The sequence below is a fragment of the Eriocheir sinensis genome, chromosome 18 (assembly GCF_024679095.1).
Source record: "Eriocheir sinensis breed Jianghai 21 chromosome 18, ASM2467909v1, whole genome shotgun sequence".
Classification (NCBI taxonomy): Eukaryota; Metazoa; Arthropoda; class Malacostraca; order Decapoda; family Varunidae; genus Eriocheir; species Eriocheir sinensis.
The window spans coordinates 6,321,805-6,346,778 of NC_066526.1; the positions used below are offsets into that span (position 1 = coordinate 6,321,805).

A 24,974-nucleotide genomic window follows, 5' to 3' on the forward strand; every position below is an offset into this window, starting at 1 on the left:
ATCCGACGTGTCCTCCTTATCCGACGTGTCCTCCTCATCTGACGTATCCTCCTCATCCGACGTATGCTCCTCATCCGACGTATGCTCCTCATCCGACGTATGCTCCTCATCCGACGTATGTTCCTCATCCGACGTTTCCTCCTCATCCGACGTATCCTCCTCATCCGACGTATGTTCCTCATCCGACGTTTCCTCCTCATCCGACGTATGCTCCTCATCCGACGTATGTTCCTCATCCGACGTTTCCTCCTCATCCGACGTATCCTCCTCATCCGACGTATCCTCCTCATCCGACGTATGCTCCTCATCCGACGTATCCTCCTCATCCGACGTATCTTCCTCATCCGACGTATGCTCCTCATCCGACGTATCCTCCTCATCCGACGTATGCTCCTCATCCGACGTATGCTCCTCATCCGACGTATCCTCCTCATCCGACGTATCCTCCTCATCCGACGTATCTTCCTCATCCGACGTATCCTCCTCATCCGACGTATGCTCCTCATCCGACGTATGCTCCTCATCCGACGTTTCCTCCTCATCCGACGTTTCCTCCTCATCCGACGTTTCCTCCTCATCCGACGTATCCTCCTCATCCGACGTGTCCTCCTTATCCGACGTTTCCTCCTCATCCGACGTTTCCTCCTCATCCGACGTGTCCTCCTCATCCGACGTGTCCTCCTTATCCGACGTGTCCTCCTCATCTGACGTGTCCTCCTCATCCGACGTGTCCTCCTCATCCGACGTGTCCTCCTTATCCGACGTGTCCTCCTCATCTGACGTATCCTCCTCATCCGACGTATGCTCCTCATCCGACGTATGCTCCTCATCCGACGTATCCTCCTCATCCGACGTATGCTCCTCATCCGACGTATCTTCCTCATCCGACGTGTCCTCCTTATCCGACGTGTCCTCCTCATCTGACGTATCCTCCTCATCCGACGTATGCTCCTCATCCGACGTATGCTCCTCATCCGACGTATCCTCCTCATCCGACGTATGCTCCTCATCCGACGTATCCTCCTCATCCGACGTATGCTCCTCATCCGACGTATGCTCCTCATCCGACGTATGCTCCTCATCCGACGTATGCTCCTCATCCGACGTATGCTCCTCATCCGACGTATCCTCCTCATCCGACGTATCTTCCTCATCCGACGTATGCTCCTCATCCGACGTATCCTCCTCATCCGACGTATGCTCCTCATCCGACGTATGCTCCTCATCCGACGTATCCTCCTCATCCGACGTATCTTCCTCATCCGACGTATGCTCCTCATCCGACGTATCCTCCTCATCCGACGTATGCTCCTCATCCGACGTATGCTCCTCATCCGACGTATGCTCCTCATCCGACGTATGCTCCTCATCCGACGTATGCTCCTCATCCGACGTATGCTCCTCATCCGACGTATGCTCCTCATCCGACGTATGCTCCTCATCCGACGTATGCTCCTCATCCGACGTATGCTCCTCATCCGACGTATGCTCCTCATCCGACGTATGCTCCTCATCCGACGTATGCTCCTCATCCGACGTATGCTCCTCATCCGACGTATGCTCCTCATCCGACGTATCCTCCTCATCCGACGTATGCTCCTCATCCGACGTATGCTCCTCATCCGACGTATGCTCCTCATCCGACGTATGCTCCTCATCCGACGTATGCTCCTCATCCGACGTATGCTCCTCATCCGACGTTTCCTCCTCATCCGACGTTTCCTCCTCATCCGACGTTTCCTCCTCATCCGACGTATCCTCCTCATCCGACGTATCTTCCTCATCCGACGTATCTTCCTCATCCGACGTATCTTCCTCATCCGACGTATCTTCCTCATCCGACGTTTCCTCCTCATCCGACGTTTCCTCCTCATCCGACGTTTCCTCCTCATCCGACGTATCCTCCTCATCCGACGTGTCCTCCTCATCCGACGTTTCCTCCTCATCCGACGTTTCCTCCTCATCCGACGTGTCCTCCTCATCCGACGTTTCCTCCTCATCCGACGTGTCCTCCTCATCTGACGTATCCTACTCATCCGACGTGTCCTCCTCATCCGACGTGTCCTCCTCATCCGACGTGTCCTCCTCATCTGACGTATCCTACTCATCCGACGTGTCCTCCTCATCTGACGTATCCTACTCATCCGACGTGTCCTCCTCATCCGACGTGTCCTCCTCATCCGACGTGTCCTCCTCATCTGACGTATCCTACTCATCCGACGTATGCTCCTCATCCGACGTATGCTCCTCATCCGACGTTTCCTCCTCATCCGACGTGTCCTCCTCATCCGACGTGTCCTCCTCATCCGACGTGTCCTCCTCATCTGACGTATCCTACTCATCCGACGTATGCTCCTCATCCGACGTATGCTCCTCATCCGACGTATGCTCCTCATCCGACGTATCTTCCTCATCCGACGTATGCTCCTCATCCGACGTATGCTCCTCATCCGACGTATGCTCCTCATCCGACGTATGCTCCTCATCCGACGTATGCTCCTCATCCGACGTGTCCTCCTCATCTGACGTATCCTACTCATCCGACGTATGCTCCTCATCCGACGTATGCTCCTCATCCGACGTATGCTCCTCATCCGACGTATCTTCCTCATCCGACGTATGCTCCTCATCCGACGTGTCCTCCTCATTCAACGTATCCTCCTCATCCTACGATTGCTTTCTTTATCCTCGGTATTCTCATCTCATCCACCCACTTCGTCCTCCATTTCCGTTTTAATCCTTCTCTTCTTCCCTTCCTTTCTCCCCTTTTAAGTCCACTCTCTCCACGTCTTTTTTTCCTCCTTTTCCTTTTTTTCCCTCCCTGTTTTTTATTTTTATTGTCTCGTATGCCCTGTTTTATTTGTTTGTTTGTTTGTTTGTTTTGCGTTTCTCATTCTTGTTTTCATCCGTCCTCTCATACTGCTCGTTCGGCTTCTCTATTTTACTTTTTTTCATATATATTCTGGGATGTCTAGTTCGCCCTGATTCCCCTCTTCCTCGTCTTATTACTCTTTCTGGTTATCATCGCTTTACCTTTCCTCGTCGTTCTAAGAGAAAATCTACTTCGTCTCTTACTCACGCCTCAGGAACGGTATGTACATTTGTGGTTTTTGCTGCTACACTTTTTCTTTTTTATATTCTTTTTATATTCAAGGAGGCAGCTCGAACACGCAAAAAAGGCAACCAAAATGTCCGCAAAATCGCTGCTCTCGTAAAGTGTTCAGTAGAGGACCGCAAAATAGTGAGGCCAGAGTAATTTTGAGAGGCGTCTTAAACTGTAAACTTCGTGGCTTCTCCTCATTTATCAGCTCCAAATAATCATACTTTTATCTCCTACACACCTCCTTATCTCCTCCGCAAACTCATTCAGGCTTCCAGAACGGCACTAAATGAGGTCGATTCCTTCCCTGATCTAGTTTTATTTATTTTCTGGTTAAATGTATCCTCTTTTGCTTCTCCTTCTTATATCCTCGTTCTCCAAAGTCACTGTTCCATCTCAAGACTGCACACCTTCATCTCTCTTTTCAGGTTTACAGAACGGGACTAAATGAGGTCGATTCCTTCTCTGATCTAGTTTTATTTATTTTCTGGTTAAATATATCCTCTTTTGCTTCTCCTTCTTATATCCTCGTTCTCCAAAGTCACTGTTCCATCTCAAGACTGCACACCTTCATCTCTCTTTTCAGGTTTACAGAACGGCATGAAATGAGGTCGATTCCTTCTCTGTTCTACTTATTTTTTTCTGGTTAAATGTGTTCTCCTTAGTTTCTCCTTCTAACCTTGTTCTCCAAAGTCTCCGTTCCACCTCCTACACGCCTACATCTCTCTTCTTCAAACTCACTAAGGCTTCCAGAACAACACGAAAAGTAGCCGATTCCTTCTCTGTACTACTTTTTTTTGTTATTGTTGTTTTTCTGGATAAATGTGTCCTTCCTTGTCACTCATATCCTCGTTCTCCAGAGTCACTATTCCGGCTCCTGCACACCTCCGTCTCACTGCCAAACACTCACTCACGCATCCAGTACGGCACGAAATGAGGTCGATTCCTTCTCTGTTCTTTTTTTTCTGGTTAGATGTATCCTCCTTTGCCACTCATATCCTCATTCGTCTCGCTTCCAAACACTCCCTCACGCTTCCAGAACGGCACGAAAGGTTTCTGACTTCTTTTCTTCTCTACATTGTTTCATTCTTGTTACGTGTCCTCCTTTGCTTTTCCTTATATCCGCGTTCTCCAAAGTTACTGCTCCACCTCTTGCGCACCTCCATCTACCTTGCGCACCTCCATCTACCTTGCGCACCTCCATCTACCTTGCGCAAACTTATTCACTCTTCCAGAACGACACGTAAAGGGGCTATTACACTGGGCAACCTTTCCGTGGATCTTCAGTCAAACCACGATTTTCGCTAGCGTGTTTCTCATTTATTTCTTGTTATTGCTGCTGCTGATGATGGTGAGTAATACCGTCGTCCTTCAAGGAACTCTACCATAACTTTGGAAAATTGAGGACACGTCAGAAAACCACGGAAATACGAGAACCACGCCAGCGGAAATCGTGGTTTCACTGAAGATCCACTTAAAATTTGCCCAGTGTAATAGCCCCTTAAGGTAGCTAACTCCTCTTTTGTTTTACGTACTTCCTGCTAACTCATTCACTTTTACCTCCGGAGCTTTTTTTTATTGTTTTGCCTTCCTGATGATATTTGATGAAGTACTGTTGGCGTGTGTTTACCTCTGTCAGCTGGTGAGGTGATGCAAACACACACACACACACACACACACACACACACACACACACACACACACACACACACATCAACCGAACAAACAAACAAACAAACAAACGAACAAACGAACGAACGAACGAACGAAAGAACGAGCACAGAAAAAATAATCGCAAAACTGAAAGCTCCCGCTCACGCCCGGAACCCACAGCCATGATTTCCCTCTGCTCTCGTAACATGCAACAGGTGGATGGAATGTGCAGGTATGACGGACGTGGACCTCCAGACTCTAGGTGTATCTCAAGATGGGAGAGGAAACATCATAAAGGGAATAGATAGAGCAATGGATGGATGATGATGATGATGGAAGAGCTGTATATATAAAAGGTGCGTGTGCTGCAGAAGTAGAAGGGAAGCCATGGCGGGATAGACAGAAGGAAGGGAGGCAGGCTTAAGAAAATCGTGCAAGTATGAAGAAGTATGAGAAGAGATCCGTGTGTCGGGTGAGTGTGGGTGTGTAAGTTTGTGTGTGTATGTGTGTATGTGGAGTCAGAAAGAAGAGGTATAAAGGGAAGAAAAAGAGGGAGTGATGAAGGTAAAAAGAGGAAGAGGAGATAGAGGCAGGTAAAGGTAAAGGAGTCAGGAAGAGGAAGCATAAGGGGAGGAGGGGAGGGAGAGATAGAGATAAAGGGAGGTAAAGGAGTCAGGAAGAGAAGGCGTAAAGGGAAGGAAGAGAGGGAGCGGTAGAGGTAAAGGGAGATATATGAGGCAAAGGGAGGTAAAGGAATCAGAAATAAGAGTCATAAAGGGAAGGAAGAGAGGGAGCGGTAGAGGAGATAAATGAAGCAAAGGGAGGTAAAGGAGTCAGGAAGAGAAGGCGTAAAGGGAAGGAAGAGAGGGAGCGGTAGATGTAAAGGGAGATTAATGAGACAAAGGGAGGTAAAGGAGACAGAAATAAGAGTCATAAAGGAAAGGAAGGAAGGGAGTGGCTGTTGTTTTACCCTCGAGCTTCCAACCTTGCTGTAAAAAAAGGAAGCACAGTGAGGTTCAGTAAGGAAGAGGCGTAATACAGGGAAGGAAGGAAGGGAGGGAGAGGCAGAGGAAAATCCACATCGCTCAGGAGGCGGGTGGAAGCAGCAGGATAATTGTGGTAAGACGGAGCCCGAACTTAAGCTCCCTGATTTTCCTGGTAAGCATTTGGGCGGCTCCTTGAGACCAATTCACACTCTGATGGCCGCTTGTACCTGGCTAAGTGAAGACTCCCTGGCAATTTTGGCTTATTTTTTTTTTAAGAGGATGAGGCAACGGCGGCGGAGGCGAGGATGACAGAGGAAGGGATGTGTGTGTGCTTCTTGGCGTTTAGTTATTCAGTTCTGTGTGTGTGTGTGTGTGTGTGTGTGTGTGTGTGTGTGTGTGTGTGTGTGTGTGTGAGTCTGTGTGTGTGTGTGTGTGTGTGTGTGTGTGTGTGTGTGTGTGTGTGTGTGTGTGTGTGTGTGTGTGTGTGTGTGTGTGTGTGTGTGTGTGTGTGTGTGTGTTTTATATTCCCTTCTAGTGCTTTCGTTTGCGTCCCGGTATGTGGTTATGTTAGAGTGGCTCGCCTTTACGAATGGGTTTTCTTAAGTTTACCATCATCGGCGTTACTGAGGAGAAAACGGCGATAAATTCATGCTGGTCTTTTGGCGAGATTGCAACAGAGAGAGAGAGAGAGAGAGAGAGAGAGAGAGAGAGAGAGAGAGAGAGAGAGAGAGAGAGAGAGAGAGAGAGAGAGAGAGAGAGAGAGAGAGAGAGAGAGAGAGAGAGAGAGAGAGAGAGAGAGAGAGAGAGAGAGAGAGAGAGAGAGAGAGAGAGAGAGAGAGAGAGAGAGAGAAGTATATATGTTGCAAAATAAACAATGGAAGATGATGATGTAAAGAATATTTTTGAGTGAATACGAAGTGAAGTAGACTCATTTTGTGCTACTTTACGCCTAATGGTCGTAAATAACGCTGCCTCTCCTTCCCTTCCATTCCTTCCTGTGTAAATAAAAAGACGCAGTTCTCTACTTTTATTAATTTAGAAGTCGGTTGGCAGAGGTAATTATTTTTTTTATACTCAAATTGTGGTACATAAAATTTCGAAACACACACACACACACACACACACACACACACACACACACACACACACACACACACACACACACACACACACACACACACACACACACACACACACACACACACACACACACACACACACACACACACACACACACACACACACACACACACACACACACACACACACACACACACACACACACACACACACACACACACACACACACACACACACACACACACACACACACACACACACACACACACACACACACACACACACACACACACACACACACACACACACACACACACACACACACACACACACACACACACACACACACACACACACACACACACACACACACACACACACACACACACACACACACACACACACACACACACACACACACACACACACACACACACACACACACACACACACACACACACACACACACACACACACACACACACACACACACACACACACACACACACACACACACACACACACACACACACACACACACACACACACACACACACACACACACACACACACACACACACACACACACACACACACACACACACACACACACACACACACACACAGAAATGAATACACACACACACACACACACGACACACGAACACACACACACGCAAAAAAAATACGTTATGTATACAGTTAACTCAGAAAACGTTGCCCGGAGAGACGGATGAGGACACACGGAGCGCATGCGTTGTACAGGAAGAGGCAGCTTAGTCATGCACCCTCGTCGCCTTACTGTCATCCTCTTCTCCTACTCCGTCATAATCCAAAAGACTGACGAGGAGAAAAGAAACACCTTTGCGCTGCTCGTCTCCCAGGCCAATCATAGTCATGGCTCCTCGAAAACACGGAGATTTGACGCCTAACATGCTCCTTCCTTCCTGCGTTTGGGGAGCTCGTCCAACTGAAGTCAACTCTGGGAATCTCCTCCTAGACTTTACCTTCCTCGCTGCCTCAAAAAAGTTCCATCAAACGATTTATTTCCTTCATCGATGGAAGTTGATTTATTCTTTTTTTTTCAGTGGAGGGACAGCTCAAGGGCAAAAACAAAAAGAAAACAAAAGATCCCGCTCAGCACTGATCCGATATAAGCAAAAGAGCTGCCTGATATTTGAGTCGCTGCGCCCTGCTTTTTGTATTGGTGAATTTTTCTGTAAACTCATAGAAGCCACTTTTACGAAATACCTCCCAACTCAGACGCTTTCTCCTCTCACAACAAACGTTTCCAAGGGCCAGAAAAGAGATTAGTCGGCTTCTCATGATTGTTATTCACGTTCATGGCACGGCAGCCTTGTCAAACTCTTACTGGGTCTTAGTAATGGAAATACCCACAACCTCTACGAAAGCCTTATGTAGGTATGTAAGCCCCAAGATGTTTAAGCTTAAGAAATGGCTTCAAACGAGTACCTGCCTACATCGAGGGTCTTGTAGAGGGAGAACCTGCGTGATGGTAATGCCAGGCGGGAGGACGTGTCTTTTGTCCCCCTCGCAGAAGTACCAGGTGAGGAAAATGACTTTGACCGCGACATCTTGTAGTTGTGGATCCTGGGACCACCCGACTGACTGATACCCGGGCGACGGCGCCTCAATGATGGGTGTTTGTCTGCACCTTCACCTTTGTCTCGACGCAGGTGAAGGGTTAAAAGGAAGGCAAACACACCTGGCTTTGATTCTAGTCCAGGTGATAATAGTGGTAATGAAAACGGGAAGAGGCTAAGGGTTGATTGATCGGTGACGTGTCGGGAGAGGAAATAAATAACACACTACATCCGTGCAAACCTACCTGACCATGTTCCTAGCGCAGGTAAAAAAGGAGTGATTGAGGATGTTGTCACGTGATGTAAATGTTGCCTGTCCTATTCATACTGATGCAGATAAAGGGGTTGAGGAGTGAATACGAGACATTATATAAACTCTCCCCTCCTGGTTCGTGTTGTGTAGATGATTATAGTGTTAAGAAGCGAGCACATCGACACACTACGTTGCACTACACTATAAGGTATTCATCTTCTTTTGGGGAACGACAGATAGAGTTCTTATGTGTTAGTTTTAGGCAGAACTGGTGACTTTAAATATTCAGGCTTTCGAGAAATTAATATGAAATCGTATCAGAGAGAGAGAGAGAGAGAGAGAGAGAGAGAAGAGAGAAGAGAGAAGAGAAGAGAGAAAGAGAAATGCCACGCCCCCTCCTCCGTCTCCTCCTCCTTCTCCTCTTTCTCCTCTCTCTACCCTCCTCCTCCTCCTCCTCCTCCCCGAAACAGTCACAAAGCAAGGTTGACTCGCCCCCTCACGGCTCCACATAAAAGCCGCGCCTCAAATTTACACTCTGCCACACATGCTTCGTTCATCTCCTCAAGGCAACAGAGTAAATCCTTTAAGCGCGTTCCCCCATAAATTCGAGAAAGAAAACGGGAGATAACTTTTAGCCCTCCGAGACCGCTCAATGGGAAGGCCAAGTATACGAGGGAAAAAAGGGGAGGAGGAAAAGGAGGAGAATGGCGTGGTGGCTCCCATTGATATGTTTGGTATCTGAAGTGCTGTTTGTCTCCACTGGTTGAGGGTTGGCGGCAGCGATGCGTGGCGAGGCTTTAGTTATGTACGCGCTCCTTCGCTCTCTCCGTGCACTTCCTTCTGTAGTACGTCTGATCTCTGTTCCGTGTCGTGGCTAAAGAGGAATAACAATAATGTAAACTACTGAACTAAGCGGTGGCTGAGTGGCTAGCTTGCGGGAGCGGCGTCGAAGGAGACCCGGATTCGCGTCTTGCCCGCCGCTACAAGCTGAGATTTTTTACTCACCGCCGAGTGGCCTGAGACTACCCGCAAGCTGTCCTGAAGACCCGGACTCTAGATTCTTTCTTTAAATAGAGGATCAAAGATGAGCTCGGGGGGCAGCATGAACCAAGTAAGATGGCGCCACATTAAACATTTGCCTGCGCCATAAGCGACTTGGACCGACCAAAAAGCCTACCGGCGCCATTGGCCGAAGCGTAAAAAGATAATAATAATAATAAAAATCGACATTCCACCAACCGATTATACATACGCCAGATTTTTTAAGCGTCGTATTTAATAAAAGTTAAGTAGCAAGTTTGGCTTTTAAATTCCATTTTTCGGGACGGAAGTAATAAGAAGCGTTGGATTTTCAGTTAAACCGACATTCTACAAACTCAGAACAGCCACATTATTGTTACTAAAGATTAATACAACGTTTATAATACCAGAACACAATAGTACAGACTCCACTTACCCATCCGTGCCTTACAGTAACAGCACGTGAGCGATGGACGAAAAGCTTTGAATATAGTGTAAGCAAAAGTGTACTTGACGTGTGCGAACGAAAAGATCTGAAGAGTAATGAATGGCAGGACTAGTAACACACAATGACAAAATTATATTAGTACGTGTGATAATAGTACTAGCGGAAAAACAGCATTAGATTGATGGACGAAAATATTTGAATAGTAATGAATCTGTATTAGCTGGCAGAACTAATAACGAAAGTGACAAGAAAATATAGTTTGTAGGTCTGATGTTAGAACTACGAGCGGCATAGCAACTCTCGATTGATGGACGTAAAGATTTGAACAGTGCGATAGATTTGTGTAAAAACTGGCAGGACAAAAACAAGAGTGACGCAAGAAAATAATGGATAGATTTGAATAGCGATAGATCTTTGCAATAACTGGCAGGATTAAAACGAGAGTGACGCAAGAAAATGATGGGAAGATTTGAATAGCGATAGATCTTTGCAATAACTGGCAGGATTAAAACGAGAGTGACGCAAGAAAATAATGGAAAGATTTGAATAGCGATAGATCTTTGCAATAACTGGCAGGATTAAAACGAGAGTGACGCAAGAAAATAATGGAAAGATTTGAATAGCGATAGATCTTTGCAATAACTGGCAGGATTAAAACGAGTGACGTAAAAAAATTATCTTACGCTTGATATTAATACGAGTGGGATAATAGTACTTAAATGATTGTGATAGATGAATAGATTAGCATAGTGGTAGATTTCTTTGCTAGCTGGCAAGACTAAAATAAAAATGACGTAAGAAATTGGGATGTTGCTAATACTATGTGATGCGTCTAAGCAGTCTGCCGAGGACCGTTGTGGCTCAGTGGGAATAAAATTAGTTGAATAGTTAAAGGATAGATTTAAAGAGTAATAAGTTCGTGCATGAAATGATCAGAACAAAAAGAAAAAGCGATGCAGTGAAATTTTATAAGTTAAACTTCAAACTAAAAAAATAAATAAAACTCAAGAAACGTGTAAGAAAATGTATGATGTATGTGATAAATTTTCTTGTTTATCCGAGAGACAAGTCAAGAAAGAGACATCAGGAGGAAAAATGTATGTAAGAAAAATATTCGAATGCATCAATAAATTCATTCTTATAAAAATATCCGACGTATAAAGAAAAATATTTGAACAAAGCATCACGTTGAGGTGTTAATGCATCAAGGTAAGTGGCGGAGGGGTGGAAGATTCGCGTGATGGAAAGTCGGTCGCCAGTTCGATTCCCCCGTGATTGAGTGTCGTGTCGGGGCTCACCTGCGGCGGGGCTGCGGCCTTATGGAAATTGTGCAGGTAACTCAAAGGTGATTGTAAGCGTGAAATTTATTCCCCTGATTGTTGAGAGATTTACCGACAAAATTCATAGTGTGTGTAGGGGAAGGATGGGGGGGTCAGTGGGGTGGGGTGGGGGGGGTGGGGGGGCAGAGTGTGTGTGTGTGTGTGTGTGTGTGTGTGTGTGTGTGTGTGTGTGTGTGTGTGTGTGTGTGTGTGTGTGTGTCTGTGTGAGTGTGTGTGTGTGTGTGTGTGTGTGTGTGTGTGTGTGTGTGTGTGTGTGTGTGTGAGTGTGAGTGTGAGTGTGTGTGTGTGTGTGTGTGTGTGTGTGTGTGTGTGTGTGTGAGTGTGAGTGTGTGTGTGTGTGTGTGTGTGTGTGTGAGTGTGTGTGTGTGTGTCTGTCTGTCTGTCTGTCTGTCTGTCTGTCTGTCTGTCTGTCTGTCTGTCTGTCTGTCTGTCTCTGTGTGTGTGTGTGTGTGTGTGTGTGTGTGCGTTAACCCAGATTAGTATCAGCTTCACGCTGCATTATAATGATATACTTTGATATTGTCTTCGCCATAATTTTGGTGACAATATTTATATATGTTCGAGTGATTTGTGCAAACTTCGATTTACTCTTCCTCACGATATATCAAAGAATGTATTGTTTTGGATTTTACCAGCTCCCCAAAGGTATCGTGTTCTCGCAGATGGTCTGAGGTGTGCGAGAAGGCCAGGAGATTCGAAACACTGAAGGAGAATAAGTTGTAGGTGTGTCTCGACTTCCCATTATATTAACCATCACGTTTTTTCCCCATTTTAGAGCAGTGTTTTCACCCAACCCAGTTTTATATTCAACTTGACCCAACGAACCGTTGGTATTTTTTTTACTTCCTACCAGTGCTAAGAGCTACGGGTCACCTGCCGTTCAGTCTAGATATCTCCCAGTGAAGAAATCCACCCATCGATCAACGGGAACATACAATGGGGAATGTGTTGCCCCGCCCACCCTACGACACCACTGGCAGAGGTCCCTCCGATTAGGAATCCATGCCAGTGACCTTCCCATACCAAGTACTTTCCAGCAGGATCCACTGACTTCCTCAGACGACGAGCTTTTTGAACACCCCCTTGGCCTCATCCACACAGGATTGTCGTCTTCAGATGTAACCCAGTGAACAGGGTCGAGTACTGGGTGGCGTGCTACTTGCCCATACAGCCGGGGTTAGCGGCCGCGGACTATGCAGGTAATAGGCCTCGATTCAGCAAATATTTAATTCAGTCGATAGATTATTCGCAGATATGACACAGTCGTTCCAGGGGTACTTTAATCTTTTACCCATCAGCCGTTCTTCATGCCCTTCTCCCTCACCAAACACACAGGTGGTTGCATCATACTAGGTTCACATCCGTCGGCTATACTGTGCTTCGCCTATAAAGGTGGGAAGGATGAGAGAGCAGGAATAAAAATATAAAAATCCTTTCACGCTAAGTTATGCTTTCACCGTTCTACATTTTAACTCTCGACAAAACAACTTCCTTTCCCCACTTAAGGCACAAAGCACACGCTGTTTTCTCGCTCCGTCGTTTACATTTGTTTCGACCCTGAATGCCTAGATCTAAGTGCCGATATTTTACTCTCAGATTGCTATTCTCAAGACGGGAGTTCATACTTTAGGAGGTGGCAAAGACTCTTATCCACCTGCTACCCCTCCTTACTCGCCCGCAGTTTCCTGTAGGCAGCAGCGTCTAAAAAAGCGTAAATTATATGAAAACAGGCTGCATTGCTTCGGCGAGGTGATAAAACCGCACAATGCTCACATAAATAAATCCAGACGAGGAGAAGTAGGCAATAATTCTCTGTTCTTCGAAGTCGTTGATTCGGAAAGTTCATATCACGGCTGTCAGTTATTCTCTCTCTCTCCCTCTCACTCCCTCTCTCTTTCTCTCACACACGCACACACACATGCACAAATAAAAACCAGAGGGAGCGTGGCGTCTCATAAACATCGAGGCAGAAGTGATGGGGAGGATAAAGCGAGTCTCAGCCACCCACTTCGAGTCGCCGTGATTCGCAGGTGAAATGGTGCGAGGAACCACGTTTTGTTGTGATTGCTCTAGTGTTAAAGTGTTGCCAGCCCGATTTATTGACCCTCGTGCTCCCTTGATGCTCTGGGCTTCTTCTCCTCCCCCTTCCTTCTCCTCCGCTTCTATTCCATCTCTTCTCTTCCTCCTCCTCCTCTTCCCTCCCTCTCTCTCTTCCTACTTCCGTGCCTTCGTTTTTTTTATTTTTTTTATTAATATAGAGAGATCTCTTTATACGCTCTTCCTTCTAATTTCCTTCTTCCTCCTTCTCTTCCTCTTTCTCATTGTCATTTCCTCTTCCTCCTTCTCCTTTTTTCTCCTCCTCCTTCTGTGCATTCGTTTTTTTTTATTAGTATAGATCTCTTCCTGCGCTTGTTCTCTCTTCCTCCTTCTCCTCCTCCTCCTCCTCCTCCTCCTCTTCCTCCTCTTCCTCCTCTCTCCTTTCTCCTGCTTCTCCCGTGCTCTTGTTTTGTAGTGAATTGTAATTTTGGTCCATTTTTTATACTTTTTATTATTGTTGTTTTTATTCCCGTAAATATTGGTTTGGTTAATTTTAAATGTGTGATGTTTGCCCCCACGATGTTTACGAACTGGACAGGTGAGAGAAACGATGTAGGTATATTTTGCTTCGTTTCACTTGTCCACGTCTTACTCTTTCCTTTTCCTCCTCTATTCCTCTCATCTTCTCTATTTTGTGTCCCTTTCCTTTCCTCCTGTCCCTCTTCTGTTTTTCATTAATTTCTATTCCTTTCTCATCCTCTTTTGTCGCTATGTCTCTTACTCATTTTTACTCGTCTTCTTTCCTCTCCCTTTTCCTCTTTCTATTCCATCTTTTATTCCTTTCACGTGCAGCTCAAATACTTGTAAACTACAGTATTCAGGAAATCTGGTGAAGCTGATGCATGAAATTAAGGAACGAGCATCAGGGTGTAAATGAAATGGAATATAAAGTGAATATTCTGAAGAGAAGCTCTGCCTATTACCTCCTGCATGGCGGCATTTATCAGCAACATAATTTTTCTATGGCCTTGAAAAGTACCTCCATTTTGAGAACTTTAAATCCTGGGCCGGAAGCAAAACACTTAAAGCCCCGTTCACACTGTGCCGACTCTGGGCCGCGACAACAGCGATTTTTTTTCACAACCAAGTTGGTTCCTACTCCCCAAGAAAGGTTTTATTGACTGTCTGAGACATTCGGCCAACTAGTTGCCAGGGGTTGAGAAACTTGCCATACGAGGAAAGACTCAAACAGTTAAACTTGCATTCTCTAAATTGGTTTACTAACAGGGTGGTGGATGAGCCACGACAACCCAGCGACTTTTCCATTCAAATGACAAGTTGGTTCCACGCTCCAAGAAGGGGGAAGGTTTTATTGAGGTCTTGGTGCCTCTTGCCTACCGGCCTCTTGCAGACTCCTGCGTTCTTATGTTCTTATGTTATGTTCTTATGTCGTGCTAACCCTCCCGACTCCAGACTCCCGTCACGACGTCGGCGCAGTATTCGGCAACAGTCTCAAGACCTCTTTCAAGACATGTCCGACCCTTTAACATCAACACCCAAGACCTCGTGTACCCTAGAGTCGTGGGTAGTCGTGGCCCAGAGTCACCTGCCCCTGCCTCTTCCTCCTCCTCCTCCTCTTCCTCCTTCAGTATCTTCTCCTCTTTGTACTCTTCTTTCAATTCCACTGCTGCCCCAACCAGGGAGGAAGTATTCGTATTCGGTATTCGTATTCAAATACATTCGAATATCGTATTTGGGTGTGTTCGCATTCGCATTCGAATAATTATTGATAGGAATCAAAATATTCTCATTCTTATTCGAATACAAAGGAAAAGTGTTCGTATTTAAATGAATAATCTGACGAATATTTCAAAATTTATCATCATAAATAGTAACCTTCGTACCTTAACTCTTGCCTCCTTGGTGGACGTTTAATCGTCGTGTATAATACGAGTTCGCAGACTGTGACAGTGCGGCGTCTGGAGTCTGACTCAGTGCCTGCTTGCCAGCGTGGACATGATTGTGTAGTCCAGTTTGATACAGGCTTATTGTAGGATTTTTTTCTCTACTTGCCCATGGGATATTATATGTACAGTGGTGTGGCATTTCCCGAAGACAACAATGAATTCAGTGTCCCTGTAGTGTGCCAGACATTGTAAGCAAGTGTGAAACTCAATCGTGAATGATTATCGTGATATCTTTTGTTGTGTTTCTTTCTTCACTGGTCACTGGGAATTTTGGGAAAAATATAAACAAATATTTCTGCTGGATTAAATGTAAGTATGCTTTCCTTTTACTGAATACTGGCACCAGCCAAAAGTCATTGTGCATGAGCTCACTTTACTGCTGCACAACTTTAGAACAGTTCTGTGCCCTGTTACGCCAAGATGGTATTTGTCAATTAAAAGTATTCATAAATGTATTCATGAATACTTTCAAGATTTATTTATTTATTTATTACAGGAAAGGAAGCAGCTCAAGGGCAACAAAAAAAAACAAAAGTGTAGAAAAAAGCCCGCCAATCGCTGCTCCTACTCATTATTCGTATTTGTATTCGAATTAAAACCATCTCCGTGTATCCGAATTCGTATTCGTTGTAATCTGAAGCATTCGTATTCGATACACAACTCTCGTATTCCTTGGCAACGATCCTCCCGTCTTCTTCCCGTACAATGCCGAGCGGCTGGAAAATAATGAAACTAAATGACGTCGTTTGAGAATAATGCCGCAGAAGACTTTGGTACCTTTTGTGAGCTGCCTCTCTATCTTTGATAGCACGAGAACAAGCGTGATCAAACCAGGGCATGAGGAGTAGAGAAAGTACGTGGAATGTGTGCCTCCATTCCAGAGACAATCACCTCTGTGATGCGCTGGGCACACACAGAGGGGTCTCTCTCCTGGAAGCAGTAATCATTCCACGGGAAATCGGAAAAGTACATCCTCAGGTCGTCCCACTGAGCTGAAGCAAAATGCCAGTCCATGTTTCCTCCTCCTCCTCCTCCTCCTCCTCCTCCTCTATCCCCATCCAGTCACAACAAAAACAATCACTTTCATTCTCTCAAAGGGTGATTGTGTGTTTGTAAGTAAGTAAGTAAGTAAGTAGATATTTATTACCATCAATATATACATGTCTACAATGTACAAACAAGCCGGTAGTGCAGCAAGCCAGCAACTGTCCGTCGAGCCGTGGCTCCCTGACAGGCAGATGCTAATGTACAGGAGTGCATCAGCGTGCCTGGCTCCTGTTTACATCACAGTTCTGTTCAGGATAACAATCAGACAGATTTTTGTTCATTTAAAGGCACGATAGTTTGGTTTGGCAGAGTTTATGGAATAATATAGATATATCATAATGTGGTAAACAAAGAAAGCTATGTGATACAAAAGACCTACTGATGATTCTGACGAATATAATTTATAGGTACAATTGTTTGGTTTGGCAGAGTCTATGGAATAATATAGATATATGATAATGTGGTAAGGAAAGAAAGCTGTGTGATACAAAAGACCTACTGATGATTCTGACGAATTTAATTTATAGGTACAATAGTTTGGTTTGGCAGAGTCTATGGAATAATATAGATATATCATAATGTGGTAAGGAAAGAAAGCTGTGTAATACAAAAGACCTACTGATGATTCTGACGAATATAATCCTTATTTTTTTACTTAGATAATAAATAATTATTTGTTTTTACCAGAGCCTTTTTATTAAGAGGCAAGGGACTAAATAGCTTGGGGCCCGCGCACAAAATGCTGTTTTTGTATAGAGCTGTTCCAAACTGTGGACATGTCAGGTCGAGGTCATTACTCTGGTCTGGTATAAATTGTCAACTTATTTAAATATATTTCTTGTATAATTGGTTACCCTTAATAGATTAATGATAGTGAGATATATATTGTATATTGCTTCAAAGTTTAACATTTTTAAGGAAGAAATATGCTCATTTACAGTCATATTTACCTAAAAAAGAAAACATATGACTGTTATATTTTGTGCTATTTGGACTTTGTGTAGAAATGACGGCCAAGTGCTGACCCAAAGGGACACACAGTGTGTTGAGTGAGGGCAACACAAGGTGTAGCAAACACTAATCGGAGCATCTTGGGTTAGAGTGTAGCGTATCTTGTACATAATTCCACAAGTTTTAGACATTTTCAGACATGCCTCATCTATGTGAAATTTCCAATTTAGATGTTCGTCTATTAGCACGCCAATAAATTCTGTGTAATTCATTTGAGTTAATATTTCACTTGTAACTGTAGTGGAGGCATAACGTTTTTCAATGATCCATTTTGAAAAAAATATAATTTATTTTTGAGACATTAAGTTTTAGTTTATTAGATTTTATCCACTGATGGACTGAGTTTAATTCTAAATTTATGTTTGAATGTAGTGAATTTATATCCTTATCGGCAATTAACAGACTGGTGTCGTCAGCATAAATAGTATATATAGATTTAGAACTTGCATTACACATATCATTAATATGTATCAGGAAAAGCATTGGGCCTATTGCTGATCCCTGTGGCACCCCCCTGGAGATCTCTACCTGTTCCCTCCTATTCACTGCCATTGTTAAGGTTTTCGCGGGTTGGCTGACTGTCGGAGTAACTGACTGGCTGCCGTCTCTTTCTCTTCTCATCGTTTTCTCTACCCTGACCTCCACCTCTATCTCCTTTATCTCCTTTTCACCGTCATTGCTAAGGGTCCCGCGGGTGACTGACTGGCAGAGTGACTGGCTGGCGTGCGCAATAGAAGGTCAATGGGAAGCAACGCAGCCCGACGGTGATGGATGGTGATGACTGGCTCAGGTGATGATGGCCTGGTGGTGATGGATGGCCCGCGTGATGGATGGCGGGCGGGATTGTCAGTGTGCAGCGTAATTAGCAGTTATTACCTGATGTCTCATTCATGGGGCATTCAATCTTGCCGCGAATTGCTTCCTCCTGTGCCGTGCTTGCCTGGGAATCGCATCGCTCATTCCCCAAACAATGCACGTCGCTCTTGTTGTTTTTACGATATAGTTTAGCGACAAAGGAAACCGACCAAGGGAACAACACAATATATAAAAAAACCTCCGTATCGGTTAAAAGAGAGTCAGAGGCGTGCCAGAGATATAATATACCATAGTGAGATATCAGATGTCGTTCTTGAGGTTTTGATATTCCATTCCATCCCTCTCCTTCGTGCCTGCCGCATCCCACACTCGCCTTCTTTATCAGTTTGCGTCCTTGAGCTGTCGATACTTCATTCAACGTTGCCAGATTGTCGCACTCTGCCTCTTATGTTTGCCGATTTCCGACCCCAAAACTGCTTTCATCACCCAAATAACTGCCTTCATAAATGGTTATCGGTTAAGTGGCTAATTATTGGTGCTTCTTGGCAACAGTTATGAGCCAGAAACCGGTAAATACGAGGCTCTGAGTACAATAATCTGGCAACGTTGACTTCATTACCTTTCTGTCTTGCGTGAGGTTCATTTGGTCGTTTCCAGTTTGTTAAAGAGCGTCACCCATGCCTACCCCAGTCCCCCTTCGCTCTCTAACCTTGTCATAGGAAGGGGTGTGCAGATATTCTTCCCTTCTGTATCAGTTTGCGTCCTTGAGGTGTCGATACTTCATTGCCTTTCTGTCTCGCACGAGGTTCATTTGGTTGTTTCCAGTTTGTTAAAGAGCGTCACCCATGCCTACCCCAGTCCACCCTCGCCCTCCTAACCTTGCCATAGGAAGGGGTGTGAAGATATTCTTCCCTTCTGTATCAGTTTGCGTCCTTGAGGTGTCGATACTTCATTACCTTTCTGTCTTGCGTGAGGTTCATTTGGTCGTGTCCAGTTTGTTAAAGAGCGTCACCCATGCCTACCCCAGTCCACCCTCGCCCTCCTAACCTTGCCATAGGAAGGGGTGTGCAGATATTCTTCCCTTCTTTATCAGATTGCGTCCTTGAGGTCTCGATACTTGATTACCTTTCTGTCTTGCGTGAGGTTCATTTGGTCGTTTCCAGTTTGTTAAAGAGCGTCACCCATTCCTACCCCAGTCCCCATTCGCCCTCTTAGCCTTGCCATAGGAAGGGGTGAGCAGATACTCTTCCCTTGTTTATCAGATTGTGTTCTTGAGGTCTCGATACTTGATTACCTTTCTGTCTTGCGTGAGGTTCATTTGGTCGTGTCCAGTTTGTTAAAGAGCGTCACCCATGCCTACCCCAGTCCACCCTCGCCCTCCTAACCTCGTCATAGGAAGGGGTAGGCTGATATTTTTCCCTTCTTTATCAGATTGCGTTCTTAAGGTGTCAATACTCCCCATTATCTCTCTGTCCTGTGTTTCTAGCTTGTATTGAGGACTGCCATCTTTGCCTACCCCAGCCCACCTTCGCTCTCCTACTGCATAACCTTATCATACTCATGTTATTCCGTTCTTTTTTTTCTCTCTTTTTCATTAGGTTTTATATGTCCGTATTTCCCACTGATGATTATGATGATCGCCGCCCTTCTCTTTTTTTCCTACTTTCCTCTCTTCCATATTCGCGTGTCTTCCTCGCATGCCTGTTTTATCCTCCCTCTTATTCCATTTTCTTCGCTTCCTCTCCTTTCTCCTTCTCTCCTCCCTTTCCTATTCACCCCCTCTTCCATTTTTCTGTGTCCTCGCTTCGTTCTTTTCTCCTTCCATTCTGTCCCATTTCCTCCCTCCCCTGAAACTTTGTTATACGAAAGGGTTTAGTATATTGTTCACATTTTTTTTTTTTTTAAGGTTCTGTGTTGGAGCCGGTAGATTTTCTTGGTGTTGCCTGATGGTCGACCCCAGCCTATTATGGCGCAGGCAAGTGTTCATAGTGGCGCCATCTTGTTTGGCTCATGCTGCCTTTAGAGAGAGAATCTAGAGTCCGGGTTGAAAGGTGGTCTTCAAGACAGCATGTAGGTCATCTGAGGCCATTCAGCGGTGACTGACAAATCTCGGCTTGTGGCAGCGGGCGGGACGGACACTTGCGACCTCCTGGACGTCGCGTCTGCACGTTAAGGGCAAGGTATATTTTTTTGAGTGAAAAATTCGACCAAATATGGAAAATGAGTTAAGCTCACTGAAAAATACTCTGACTTTCTGGCAACACTATTTGCCCACTTTTAGATCAATATGAGGATATTTAAAGTGATTTGAAGGGTCAGAAGTAAACAAACCATGCCTCTTAAATGTGAGTGTGTCAACTCTTTGTTTTGTAATTTCATAGCTATTTATCTTTTTTTTATGGATTATTTTTAGTTGGCAACATCTGGCATTTGTCCCAGGCTGCTGGAAAGCGAGGTATGGCCCAAGGCCATCTATAGTTTGCCTCAGGCGGCAAGTTTAGTCCGCGTGCGTCGGAGTTTCATCGGGCGCCTTCTCGTTCCGTTTTCGCAATTGCAAGTTATTGACCTTTCATTGATTATATCTCGTTGGTTTTTCATTCTTTTTACTTCAGTCTTTTTGTATCATCTTCTTAATTACGTTTTCTAATGGTTTTGTTTTCCATTTTTGGAATTGGTAAATGATCTATATTTTTTTTTCAAAGCGTATTTGGAGATTTTATGAGCCGTGTTGAAGTTGTTACTTGTTATGTTTTTTTTTCACCATGAATTAACATGTTAAGGAATAAAATAAAAAATAAAATCATTTCCTGAATGACTAATCTCATCAGTGACAACTTCAAAATTAGTATATGTTATTAATTTATTTACAAGTAATCGATCAAAACTGCATATAAAGTTTAAGGCTTTTTTCCCACTATTATTTTTTTCTTCTTCTTTCTTTTTCATATATCGTCTTGAAACTTTCTACAGGAGTAAGAAGGCACCATAGCTATTACCTGAAAATATTTCACGTAAATTGAAGCAGTATTTAATTTTTCTCGAAAAATACCTTCATTTGGCCCTTAACCACTCAGCCGCTGGCTCTATTTCTTGAGGTTTAAACTGTCACTCTTTCCATTTCCGTTAAGCAGCGCCTCCCCTTGCCATTCTTTGCCCACATTGCCCTCCTAACCTCGCCATTACAAAGGGTATTTTCATATATTTCCCATGTTTTGTCTCGCTTGAGGCTAAGATGCCAGCCCGTTTGCCATTTAAGTCAATGAGCGTTACCCCCTGCCTATCCCCGCTTATGCTCGCCCTTGAAGCCTTGTTATATAGAAGGATGTTGAAGGAAAGAATGAAGCTTTGTCTTCCTTTCACTCTTTTCTCTCCGGCTAATCTCCCATCGAATTGATCTCCCCATTCACTTCTTTCTTTCACGTCCTTTCAATGTGATCCCGTCTTCTTCGCCTCCTCCTCCTCCTTCTCCTTTGCCGTTTCATTCTCCTCCATCTCCTCTAACCTCTCCTCATCCCCCTTCTGTCTCCTTCCCCTCTTCTTTCTTTCAAGCCCTACCAATGTGGCCCCGTCTTCTTCGCCTAACAGAGTCGTCGATCACTGGAATGGACTCCCACCGTCAGTAGTTAGCGCACAGAGTATCAATAGCTTTAAGTCTTCTTTGGATAAGTACTTCAGGGATATAAGATTATACTGACCCTTTTTCGCATGTTTTCAGACAGATTGCAGCAAGACCTCAACCTATATTCATATAATTCTCCCCCACAACCTAGATTGCAAGTAGCGAAAGTCAACAATAGAGTAAAGCAACAGTTAATGTCCGCATGACAGGTGGAGTGAGGTGTGGGTGCAGTAAGGTGACAGGTTACTGGTGCCGTGCCTAGTACCGCCGGTAAAACGAGGATCAAGCCTCCACCTGTGCCCCTGAAACTACACCTCACCCATCGTGAGTATTAGGGGGGATTCTGGGGCTGCCCTGTGTAGGCCACTCGGCCTCTTCCAGCCTCCCTGTATTTCTATGTTCTTATGTTCTTATGTAATGAAGTCATTTTCCCCCACAGCTTAGGTTACCAGTAGTGTAAGTTAAGGGTAGTAATTTCCTCTTATTTCTCTCTTTACTGTAAAATTTCCATGGACCTTTCTTCCTTAAAGGTACATGGTGTTCTCTTCTAACTATTTCCTGCCGGCACGTTGCCGGACGGAGAGGTGGGTGGGGAGGAGCCTTCATCTATTCTGTCCTGTCCTACCACATGTAGATTACTAGTAGTAGCGGTAGTAAACAGACACCCTCGTCATAGACCAATAGGTCTTCTGGTGTCTGTTCTTCCTATATATTCCTATGTATTCCTCCTCCTCCTTTGCCGTTCATTCTCCTCCGTCTCCTCTAACCTCTCCTCATCCCCCTTCTGTCTCCTTCCCCTTCTCTTTCCTTCAAACACTACCAATGTGATCGCATCTTCTCCGCCCTTTCCTCCTCCTTCTTTTCAATTTCCTCCTCCTCCTCTACCTTCTCCTCCTTCCTTCCCCTTCCCATCTTCTTTCTTTCACGTCCTTTCAATGCAGCCCCATCTTTTTCACCCTCTCCTCCTCCTTTTTCATGCCCTCCTCCGTCTCCACTACCCTCTCTTCCCTTCGTCCTTTTCCCCTCCTCCTCCTTCTGTTTCTCCTTCCTCCTCCTCTTCTAACTCCTTAGGGTGCTTTCCCTTCAAGACAACAATGGGATAAAACACCTCCCGCACGCTAACACATGGAGGGAATAATTGAAATGGCCCAAAATGATACTTGGCTGCATTAAGGAATAGCCGCGTGATGGGATAAATTGAGTTCGGCGTAATTTATTTAGGGGAGAAATTTCGGGGTTCTGGACGGCCATAACGAGACTTGCTTTAATAATTTAATGTTTTATTAGACTCATTTCCCCCTAGTTTACGAGTTGTTAATCAGGACGGGACGGTAATTGCCCCCAGACCCAATTGGAAGCAAGCGTGTGGGAGAGAGGGCTGCCTCCTCCTCCTCCTCCTCCTCCTCCTTCTCCTCCTATTCCTCTTTCTCCTCTTCCTCCTCCTCCTTCTCCTCATATTTCTCCTCCTCCTCCTCCTCCTCCTCCTATTCCTCTTTCGCCTCTTCCTCCTCCTCCTTCTCCTCATATTTCTCCTCCTCCTCCTCCTCCTCCTCCTCCTCCTCCTCCTCCTCCTCCTATTCCTCTTTCGCCTCTTCCTCCTCCTCCTTCTCCTCATATTTATTATCCTCCTCCTCCTATTCCTCTTTCGCCTCTTCCTCCTCTTCCTTCTCCTCATATTTCTCCTCCTCCTCCTCCTCCTCCTCCTCCTCCTCCTCCTCCTATTCCTCTTTCGCCTCTTCCTCCTCCTCCTTCTCCTCATATTTCTCCTCCTTCTCCTCCTCCTATTCCTCTTTCTCCTCTTCCTCCTCCTCCTTCTCCTCATATTTATTATCCTCCTCCTCCTATTCCTCTTTCTCCTCTTCCTCCTCTTCCTTCTCCTCATATTTCTCCTCCTCCTCCTCCTCCTCCTATTCCTCTTTCTCCTCTTCCTCCTCCTCCTTCTCCTCATATTTCTCCTCCTCCTCCTCCTCCTCCTCCTCCTATTCCTCTTTCTCCTCTTCCTCCTCCTCCTTCTCATATTTCTCCTCCTCCTCCTCCTATTCCTCTTTCTCCTCTTCCTCCTCTTCCTTCTCCTTATATTTCTCCTCCTGGTCCTCCTCCTCCTCCTCCTATTCCTCTTTCTCCTCTTCCTCCTCCTCCTTCTCCTCCTCCTCCTCCTCCTTATCCTCCTCCTATTCCTCATTCTCCTCGTCCTCCTCCTCCTTCTCCTCTTCATCCTCCTCCTCCTCCTCCTCCTCCTCCTATTCCTCTTTCTCCTCTTCCTCCTCCTCCTCCTCCTCCTCCTCCTCCTCCTCTTCCTACTCCTACTCCTACTCCTACTCCTCCTATTCCTCTTTCTCCTCTTCTTCCTCCTCCTCCTTCTCCTCTTCCACCTCCTCCTCCTCCTCCTCCTATTCTTCTTTCTCCTCCTTCTCCTCCTCCTCCTCCTCCTCCTCCTCCTCCTCCTCCTCCCCGCCTCGAGAAAGTAATTATTTAATACTCGATAAGCATCTCGGTGGCCGTGTAAATATTCCTGGGACGCGGGACGATCGCCACTCAGGACGTAATTGGACGCTGCCCTGAGTGGCGTTACTTGATGAAGGGAAATGAGCGCGGTGTAATACGCTGAGGAATATTCGCTTGGTGTGTGTGTTCATTAAGCTCTGCGCGAGTGTGTGCTAGTGTGGTTTATGTGCTCATGGGTTATATCGATAAAGTATTGTTAATTTGTTTAATTTTATTGTGCCAAACTCATCCATTACATTATTTTGATGATGGCTGAGTGGTTAGCGAGCAGGGCGTGGTGTCGTGGAGGACTTAAGCTCAAGTCCCGCCCGCCGCTACAAGCTGACATTTTTCAGTCATCGTCGAGTGTCCTAAGATTACCCACATGCTGTCCTGATGACCACCCATCAGCCAAGGCTCTACCGAGACTCTCTAAAGAGGATCAAGTGGAGCTCCAGGGAGCAGCATGAGCCAAGCAAGGTGGCGCCACAATATAACATCTGCCTGCC

General features: G+C 45.4%; 1 long non-coding RNA gene across 1 annotated transcript in view; it reads left to right on the top strand.

Annotated features, from left to right (window-relative positions):
- The window catches only part of LOC127000259 (uncharacterized), a 67,786-nt gene that overhangs the window by 41,736 nt on the left and 1,076 nt on the right, over nucleotides 1–24,974 (top strand). The window lies entirely within an intron of this gene.